The following is a 9,694-nucleotide window of genomic DNA, read 5'->3' on the forward strand; positions in this document are numbered from 1 at the left end:
TGTGACCCTCAACTTTAACAAGATCCCCAGTACCTGCACTAGCCACACAGCCCCACAGCATGATGGAACCACCTCCAAATTTTATTGTGAGTAGCAAGGGTTTTTCTTGGAATGCCGTGTTCTTTTTCAGCCATGCATACCACCCCTTGTTATGTCCAAATAACTCAATTTTAGTTTCATCAGTTCACAGCACCTTATTCCATAATGAAGCTGGTTTGTACAAATGTGCTTTAGCATACCTCAAGTGACTCTGTTTGTGGCGTTTATGCAGAAAAGGCTTCATCTGCGTTACAGCATCATACAGCATCTCTTTGTGCAAAGTGCGCTGTATACGAGGTCTGTTAGAAAAGTATCGGACCTTTTTATTTTTTTCAAAAACCATATGGATTTGAATCACGTGTGATTGCATCAGCCAAGCTTGAACCTTCGTGCGCATGCGTGAGTTTTTTCACGCCTTTCGGTTGTGTCATTCGCCTGTGAGCAGGCTTTGTGTGAGCAGTGGTCCACCCCTCTCGTCGGATTTTTATTGCGAATAAATGTCTGAACGATTTGGAGCTTTGTTGCATCAATTTTTTCCAGAAACTGTGAGAGACCTCCAGGTGGTAACCATTCGGAAAATTCAGATGGTTTTCAGGGATGATTTTATGGGGATTACACTGATTAAGGAGTGCTCCAGCCGGTTTAAAGACCGCCCACAGCTGCTGAGAGCGTGTTGCGCTCCGAGCGCCGATCGAGAGGCTGAATCAATCAGATCATTTCCAACGTGAAGGCTTTGTTGATCCAGGACGTCGTCTGACTTACACAAAAATGGCAGAAGACGTGGACATCAGCACTTTTTCAGCACATTCCACTGTTACAGGAGTTTTTTTTTTCATGGAAAGAGAAGCGGAGGGATGCGCCACCGTGCCGTTCATGGCGCGGGACAAAACCACCTCCGTGTTGGTCTCACAGGACGGCTTTCATATGGCTTTCAGACGGCTTTTGGTGGCTTTTCAGTCGCGTGACTATCTGAGAAACTGTGGATGAGCCTGGACATGCCAGAACATGTCCTGTGTTGCTTTTGAACCATGCGGCTCCGTCCTGACTCGCGGAATTCCTCCGCACGTCTGTCTCAGTGTGCCGAAAAAGTGCTGATGTCCACGTCTTCCGCAATTCCTGTGCTAGTCAGACGATGTCCCGGATCAACACAGTGTCCAGTTTGGAAATGAACAGCACATTCCACTGTTACAGGAGTTTTTGTCATGGAAAGAGGAGCGGAGGAATTCCGCGCATTGCGGCGGTGCCGCATGGCGCAAAGCAACGCCGTGATGAAGCCTCACAGGACATGTTCTGGCATGTCCAGCTCATCCACAATTTCTCAGATAGTCACACAACTGAAAAGCCACCGAAAGCCATCTGAAAGCCATCTCAAAGACGTCCTGTGAGACCAACACGGAGGTGGTTTTGTCCCGCGCCATGAACGGCTCCGTGGCGCATCCCTCCACTTCTCTTTCCATGAAAAACCTCCTGTAACAGTGGAATGTGCCGAACAAGTGATGATGTCCACGTCTCCTGCCATTTTTGTGTAAGTCAGACGACGTCCAGGATCAACAAAGCCTTCACGTTGGAAATGATCTGGTTGATTCAGCCTGTCGATTGGCGCTTGGACCGCGGCACGCTCTCAGCAGCTGTGGGCGGTCTTTAAACCGGCTGGAGCACTCCTTAATCTGTGTAATCCCCCTGAAAGCCATCTGAATTTTCCGAATGGTGTCCACCTGGAGGTCTCTCACAGTTTCTGGAAAAAATTGATGCAGCAAAGCTCCAGATTGTTCAGACATTTATTCGCAATAAAAATCCGAAGAGAGGGGTGGACCACTGCTCACACAAAGCCTGCTCACAGGCGAATGACGCAACCGACAGGCGTGAAAAAACTCACGCATGTGCACGAAGGTTCAAGGTTGGCTGATGCAATCACACGTGATTCAAATCCATATGGTTTTTGAAAAAAATAAAAAGGTCCAATACTTTTCTAACAGACCTCATAGTTGAACGATGCACAGAGACACTATCTGCAGCAAGATCATGTTTGTAGGTCTTTGGAGTAGCTCTGTGGGTTGACTATGACTGTTCTCACCAGCCCTCGCTTCAGGTTAACTGAGATTTTTCTTGGCCTGCCACTTCGGGCCTTAATTAGTACTGTCCCTGTGGTCTTCCATTTCCTCACTATGGTCCTCACAGTGGAAAATTACAGTTGAAATCTCTGAGATAGCTCTTTGTATCCGTCCCCTAAACCAAGATGTTGAACAGTATTTGTTTTCAGGTCATTTGAGAGTTGTTTAGAGGCTCCCATGTTGCCACTCATTAAAAGAGATACAAAGAGGGAAAATATTTGCAAATGGCCACCTTAAATACCCTTTCTCATGATTGGATTCACCTGTGTAAGGAGGTCAAGCATCAATGAGCTTACCAAACCAATTTTGTGTTCCAGTAATTAGTGCTACATGTATTCAAATCAATAAAATTTCAAGGTTGCCAAAATGTATGCACCTGCCCAATTTTTTTAAAATAATTATTGCACACTTTCTGTAAACACTAGAAACTGCTTTTCACTTCTCAAATATCAGTGTGTTCATCTCCTATATGATATATTTAACTGAAATTTCTGATCCAGACAACCAATGATTTATAAAGGAAAATCATGATAATTACCAGGGGTGCCCAAACCTTTGCATACAACTGTATATGAATGATATTAATGAACTTTTTGACATTACTGGTCGAGTGTTGACCCCTGATGGATCCAGTTTGGTCATTATAAATTGATTTTCACCAGGCAGCAAGTGCCTTAATGCAATTTTAATATCTGTATTAATTAGTGACAGAGTGCAGGAGCTAGAGGCAAAAGTAGGATCTTTATCTGGTTTTATGAGAAGTTTTATTGCAGCTGTGTTCATAGAAGCTGGGATGTGATGTTTATCCTTTATTTCTGCCACAGTCTGTTGGAATAATAGAGCCGGCATTTCCCAGATGTGCTTGAGGAATTCAACAGGAACCCCATCTGGACCCGGTGCTTTATTATTGTACATTTGTTTGAGAGCATTATGTTATTCAGAAACTCATAGCAGTGCAACTGAAATATGTTTTTCCACATATTTTGGGTAGTTTTAAGTTATCAAGAAACATTTCAATATCTGTTGGAATGTATTTAATATTTTAATATGAATCATTGTAAAATCTACAAAAGCAGTGATTTATTTCATGATGGAAATGGTTGTAGCTCCCTGCTGAGTCTCTTAGTTAAATGTCTAAGTTAATCACCTGTGGTCCAAAAACATTTTCTCAGTTTTATCGTACCTTCAGAAATTTCCCTTTTGAGATACTTGCGTATAGTATAATGTCCATTTGTTGCATATCAAAATGTTCAGAACAGTCTCAGCTTTCAGAATGTGAGCCATATATATGTCTAGTACACTGTGTAAAAGATGTAATTTGGCTCTCTTTTTGAAAATATGAACCGTTATTTGAAATTCTTTAAATCTTTATGATTTACACTCTTATCCTCACCTATGCTCATGAAGTTTGGGTAACGACTGGAAGAATAAGATCGCGGATACACGCGGCAGAAATGAGATTCCTCCACCGAGTATCTGGGCTTACATTCTTGAAAAGGGTGAGAAGCTAGACAATCCCGGAGGGTCTCGGAGTAGATTCGCTGCTTCGTTGCATTGAAAGGAGCCAGCTAAGGTGGTTTGGGCACCTGGTGAAGATGCTCCCTGGTCGCCTCCACAGCAAGGTCTTTCAGGCATGTCCAGCTGGGTGGGGGGCATTGGGGAAGATCTAGGACAAGCTGGAGAGAAGATATTTCCCAGCTGGTTTGAAAACGCCTTGACATCCTCCGGGAAGAGTTACAGGAAATGCTTCTTCAACTGCAAACGCTTCTTCCTATTACAGGTCACATAAGGTGACATTGTGGGTTGTGACATCGGTGTGTGACTGTGTGAATGTCAGGCATAATTGTACAGTGCTTTGAGCGTCTGATGGAGATGGAAAAGCGCTATATAAATGCAGTCCATTTCCAAGACTTGGCAGAAGACAGGGAAGTGTGGGATGAGCTGCTTGCTCTGCTGCTACCATGCCCTGGACTCGGCTAAGCGGCTACAAATGAATGAATGTATAAATCTTTGGAGAATATACATTTGCATTCATATGAATGAACTGTTTTGGTGTTAGAAATGGGATAACCAGTCTTTAAGTTACAAAAATAGTGTAATACATGAAAAAAAAAGATTTCAAAACAGTGTATCATAAATTTAAAAAATAAATTACATGCAATGCAGTGCAGCAGTCCCATCCACTGGAAACTACATGGCAGAGATCTGGAAAATTCTAAATCACTTATCTGTGTGCTGCTCTTTTTAATGAATAAAATCAATTAGTAATGAAAACTGATGTACAAAAAATAAATAAATAAATCCAATGCTGCCTTGAAAAAAAATGCTACATTATTCGTGGGGGTAGGACTCTGACCCTTTTCCACGATGATTTTCTTTGTCTGAGGCTAAATTATAAATAAACTGTATTCAGGCCAACGGGACCATTCTTTCACATCTTATGAGTATTTAGTTTTGCATTTCATTGAGGATCTCCCACTAACAGGTGCTGCAGGGAAACTGCAGCCTCTCGCATGGTAAGGGGAGACAGCCCCTTGACCTTTAGGACTGGCTGTGAGTCAGAGATCGTCTGGAGGAGAGATGGATTTTACAGCAGAGAATTTGTCATTTCAGCGTGTGTGATGTTCTGGCACTGATCTATTCATAGAAATATGACGGAAAGTACACTTAGACAGCAGCATGTTCATAAACCTCAGAGGTTTAACACATAAAATAAAACATCACTTTTTGAATGTGTTTTCTTAAATTGTACACATTTATAGTAATGTATAGGTCATATCATTTACTTTGCCACTGAACAGATTGCTCACTGGGACAAGGAGTTTGCTTAACAGTAGGTAGCTGTTGGTCCAATTCCCATTCACACTCCCTGTCTGTGTGTTCTTGGACAAGACACTTCATCTGCATTGTCTCAGTCCACCCAGCTGTAAGCAGGTACCACCTTGGCTGCAGAAGTAAGCTGCACTGGGACGAGTGGCAGCTGTAGACTCTCATCTGGGGTTAAATATGGTAATCATATTAGAATTCATTGCATAACCTATCTATCTGTCTATCTGTCTGTCTGTCATCTCAATTTATTTTTTGCAGAATCCCAAATATCATTAGAATTTTTTTCTGTTTGTGGACTGAAACATTTGAAGAGAATCAAATGCACCCCTGCTATTTTTTCCACATTAGTATTACTTGTTTGCAGTAAATAGAGTAACAATGGCACTACAAAACAAATGTTTTTCTTCAAGAGCAGATGGTGATGGAGAGAGCATATTACTGAGCTGAGAGCTGTCATGAAGCTGTGATGCAGCAGCACATCAAAAGCCCAAAGCTATACATTATGCATTGCTTTGTGCACTATGCAAGGTTGCTTGGCCTCTTCTCTCACAGATTTGATGCATCAGCAACATGGCTCTCTAACTGTGGTCCATCAGCACTGCTATTCATAGAGCACATTAATGATTTATTGAAGAACAAATTGTGAGTAATGGTGCCTTAATCTGTCATCCTCCTGCTGAAATGCCGGTGGGTTCTAAGAGGTTTTCTGGATTCCTTTTCCAGTATTTCCAAATTGTGAATCTATTATCAATTGTGAAATTCAAACATGTATGTTCATAGAATTTGGTTTTGGAGGTGGTCCCTGGAAGCCTGCCTCAGCAGAGCTATCCTTTTTCTGATTGTTCTAAGGGGTAAACATATATATATATATATATATATATATATATATATATATATATATATATGTATGTATATGGTATGTGTGTACGAGGTCTATTAGAAAAGTATCCGACCTTATTATTTTTTTTAAAAAACATATGGATTTGAATTTTTAGAACCGTGTCCACTTCGATGTGTCTCACAGGTTTAGAAAAAATTTTGATCAAACAAAGCGCCAGTCTCTCAGCAACTTCTCAGACAAAGGAATTCCGACGAGGGGCTGGACGACTCCTCCCACAAGGAGTGCTCACAGGCGGATGACGTCACCGACAGGTGTGGAAAAACTCACGCATGCGCACGAGGGTTCAAGCATGTCTGACGTAAAAACATATGAATGAAATCCATATAGTTTTTGAAAAAAATAAAAAGGACCTATACTTTATTGACAGCCCTCGTACGTGTAATTTGGTCACTTTTCAAACGGGTCAGGCTCGTCAATAAAGTTCAAACGGTTCATTTTAGGTCAGCTTGGTGTATAAATCTCATCATTCCAGGCGATGATAGCTGTCAGATGGCCATTAGAAGCAAGTTAGAGACAATAAAAAAAACATCTGATTTCAATAAAACAGCATGTTTTCACAGAGGGACCAGTCGCGGAAATATGAATTCTTACCTTTCGATTGATCACTTTCCCAAAGTGACCTAGCGCTGACCTTGAGAATACGTTACTTCCTGTCTGTTGTGTGTCTACGACAGTTTGGTCGCTGTGAGGAGCTCAGCCCTCCCCCTTCTGAGCGCACTCACTTCCTTCACGGTGCCTTCACTGCACATGCGTCATTTCAGAGCTTCAGCAGCATTTCACAGATTAAATTGATTGCTCCAAACTGCACTCCAGTCTTCATCTATCTCAGTGACAGATATCCAAAGCTTTTGTACAACAATCATTTCCTCATAAATTCAGCATTATTTCATAATAAAAGACGGGGGAGGTCTCAGCGATTGACAGCATTGGTGTGCTGTCGAATGGAGTTCCCGAAACTAAATCATCAGTGTGTATACATGCAAATCTTTACTTTTTTATGTTAAAACACACTTGTTGTATTTTTATGTAAGGACAAAACTTATGTTGGTTTTCTTCAGTGGGGAAGCTCAATGCGACGAATGAGGTGTATATTTTACCAGTCGCACTGAACACAACATGGGTGAGTCATTCATGTATTTATACAGACATGAACTGTGACTATTAATACTGCAATTTACTGTTTTTCATAAAGACAATGACGGTGTTTGGGATTTTATTATTTATTTTTTGTGCCTTTGTTTTGTGTGTGTGTGAATGCAGCTCCATTAACGGTTGATGAATATTGTAGTGAACGCCGGTGTCGCAGACCGAACGGTCCCCCCTAAAAATTGGTTCATCCTGCCTTCACTGCGTATGTGTCATTTGGGTTCACAGCAGCACGTCTGAAACGGGCTCTCCAAACACAAAGCGATCAAATGGATTAATGGGTTTATAAACGATCAGATGACAAGGTAAAACCTCTTAAATCATTCTAGTCAGTTTTAGGCAGCAACAAGGCCATTTTAAGCAGAAACGAGGCGATAATCGGTGAGTCGCTTTTGACGCTTTGAAATGATGGAGGCACAATGAACAATGCTGCTGCACTTTGATCGCTTCCCCCATCTTTTATGATGAAAAAATGCTGAATTTATGTGGAAATGATTGTTGCACAAAACCTTCAGATATCTGTTGCTGAGATAGATGATGACTGGAGTGCAGTTTGAAGCAGAAACGAGGTGATAATCGGTGAACTGCGGCTGACGCACAGAAATGATGCGTGCAGAGTGAAGACAGGGTGGATCGATTTTTAGGAGGGAGCGTTCGGTTGGCGACACTGGGCCAGTCTCTAAGACTGTGAATGGTTGTGCTGCAACGCATTATGGAACTTAAGGGTTTTTTGATTATTGTTATTGTGGTTTATGTTGGTTTAGGAGTGTTGTTAGTGTTATAGAATCTTGTTTTTGTAGTTCAAGCAGTGTAGTCAGTTTGGTTAAGAGTTACGTTGACACCATGAGTGAAAATTGTCTTGCGTTTGATTTCTTCTGCCACCATCTGTGTTGTAGTGGCTGAAAAATAAATAGCACTTCTTTGGCATGGTGCATAAAGTCAAAAGCTCTGGCTTGTTCTTCCACGCAGCTTGCCACATTATATAATATAGAGATAAACTGTGACTTTGTTTGATAAACCCGATGACAGTGTTTGGGGTTTTATTTTTTATTTATTTATTTTTCGTGTTTTTGTTTTGGGTTTGTGATCACCTTTGAATTTACCCAGCAGCCCCTGTGGTGCTTAAATTCAAAACTGGCTTCAGTAGCCAACAGTGTACTTAGTCAATACTAAAAAGTTAGCAGTTAGCGGTTATCTGTAACTTCCGCTAAATTTTTTAGTGATTCATGTGTTTAACCTTATAAAAGTTAACTGTTCAGTTAGCTGTCACAGCATTTTATATATATATATATATATATATATATATATATATATATAGGGTGACCCAAAAAAATACAACATTTAAAACACTCGGTTTGACCCTTAAATGCTACAAACTTAATCACTTATGTTTCTTTTTTACTTGCAGAGACCCTGAATTTTATGTTGATGCCAAGCAAGACTCAGGAAATTGCCAAGATTAACCATACTACAGCGAACAAAAATTACTGAGTTTTGGCACCAGACCAAGAGTGTCAAACAGGTGCAGTGACTTTATGCTAGACTGACAAAATGCAGGGCCAATATTGACATTGGTATGAAAAACTTCAACCTTTCAGCTTTCTATATATATATATTTATATACAACCCCATTTTCAATGAAGTTGGGACATTGGTGATGTAACACAGTGGTAAACATACCACTGTCCCAGCTTTTTTGAAATGTTTTTCATGCATCCATTTCAAAATGAGTAAATATTTGCACAAAAACAATAAAGTTTATCATTTTGAACATTAAATATCTTGTCTTTGTGGTGTATTCAATTGAATATTGGTTGAAGAGGATTTGCAAATCATTGTATTCTGTTTTTATTTACATTTTACATAATGTACCAACTTCATTGGAACTGGGATCGTGTGTGTGTGTATGTGTGTATATATATATATATATATATATATATATATATATATATATATATACACTCAACAAAAATATAAACGCAACACTTTTGGTTTTGCTCCCATTTTGTATGAGATGAACTCAAAGATCTAAAACTTTTTCCACATACACAATATCACCATTTCCCTCAAATATTGTTCACAGACCAGTCTAAATCTGTGATAGTGAGCACTTCTCCTTTGCTGAGATAATCCATCCCACCTCACAGGTGTGCCATATCAAGATGCTGATTAGACACCATGATTAGTGCACAGGTGTGCCTCAGACTGCCCACAATAAAAGGCCACTCTGAAAGGTGCAGTTTTGTTTTACTGGGGGGGGATACCAGTCAGTATCTGGTGTGACCACCATTTGCCTCATGCAGTGCAACACATCTCCTTCACATAGAGTTGATCAGGTTGTCAATTGTGGCCTGTGGAATGTTGGTCCACTCCTCTTCAATGGCTGTGCGAAGTTGCTGGATATTGGCAGGAACTGGTACACGCTGTCGTATGTCGTCCAGAGCATCCCAAACATGCTCAATGGGTGACATGTCCAGTGAGTATGCCGGCCATGCAAGAACTGGGACATTTTCAGCTTCCAAGAATTGTGTACAGATCCTTGCAACATGGGGCCGTGCATTATCCTGCTGCAACATGAGGTGATGTTCTTGGATGTCACAACAATAGGCCTCAGGATCTCGTCACGGTATCTCTGTGCATTCAAAATGCCATCAATAAAATGCACCTG

General features: G+C 40.8%; 1 protein-coding gene and 1 long non-coding RNA gene across 7 annotated transcripts in view; one reads left to right on the forward strand and one right to left on the reverse strand.

Annotated features, from left to right (window-relative positions):
* The window catches only part of cadm1a (cell adhesion molecule 1a), a 1,471,967-nt gene that overhangs the window by 256,945 nt on the left and 1,205,328 nt on the right, over positions 1-9,694 (forward strand). The window lies entirely within an intron of this gene.
* LOC117516939 overlaps positions 1-9,694 on the reverse strand; it is a 777,663-nt gene that overhangs the window by 199,699 nt on the left and 568,270 nt on the right. The window lies entirely within an intron of this gene.

This window comes from Thalassophryne amazonica, chromosome 9 (assembly GCF_902500255.1).
Source record: "Thalassophryne amazonica chromosome 9, fThaAma1.1, whole genome shotgun sequence".
In the NCBI taxonomy this organism is placed as follows: Eukaryota; Metazoa; Chordata; class Actinopteri; order Batrachoidiformes; family Batrachoididae; genus Thalassophryne; species Thalassophryne amazonica.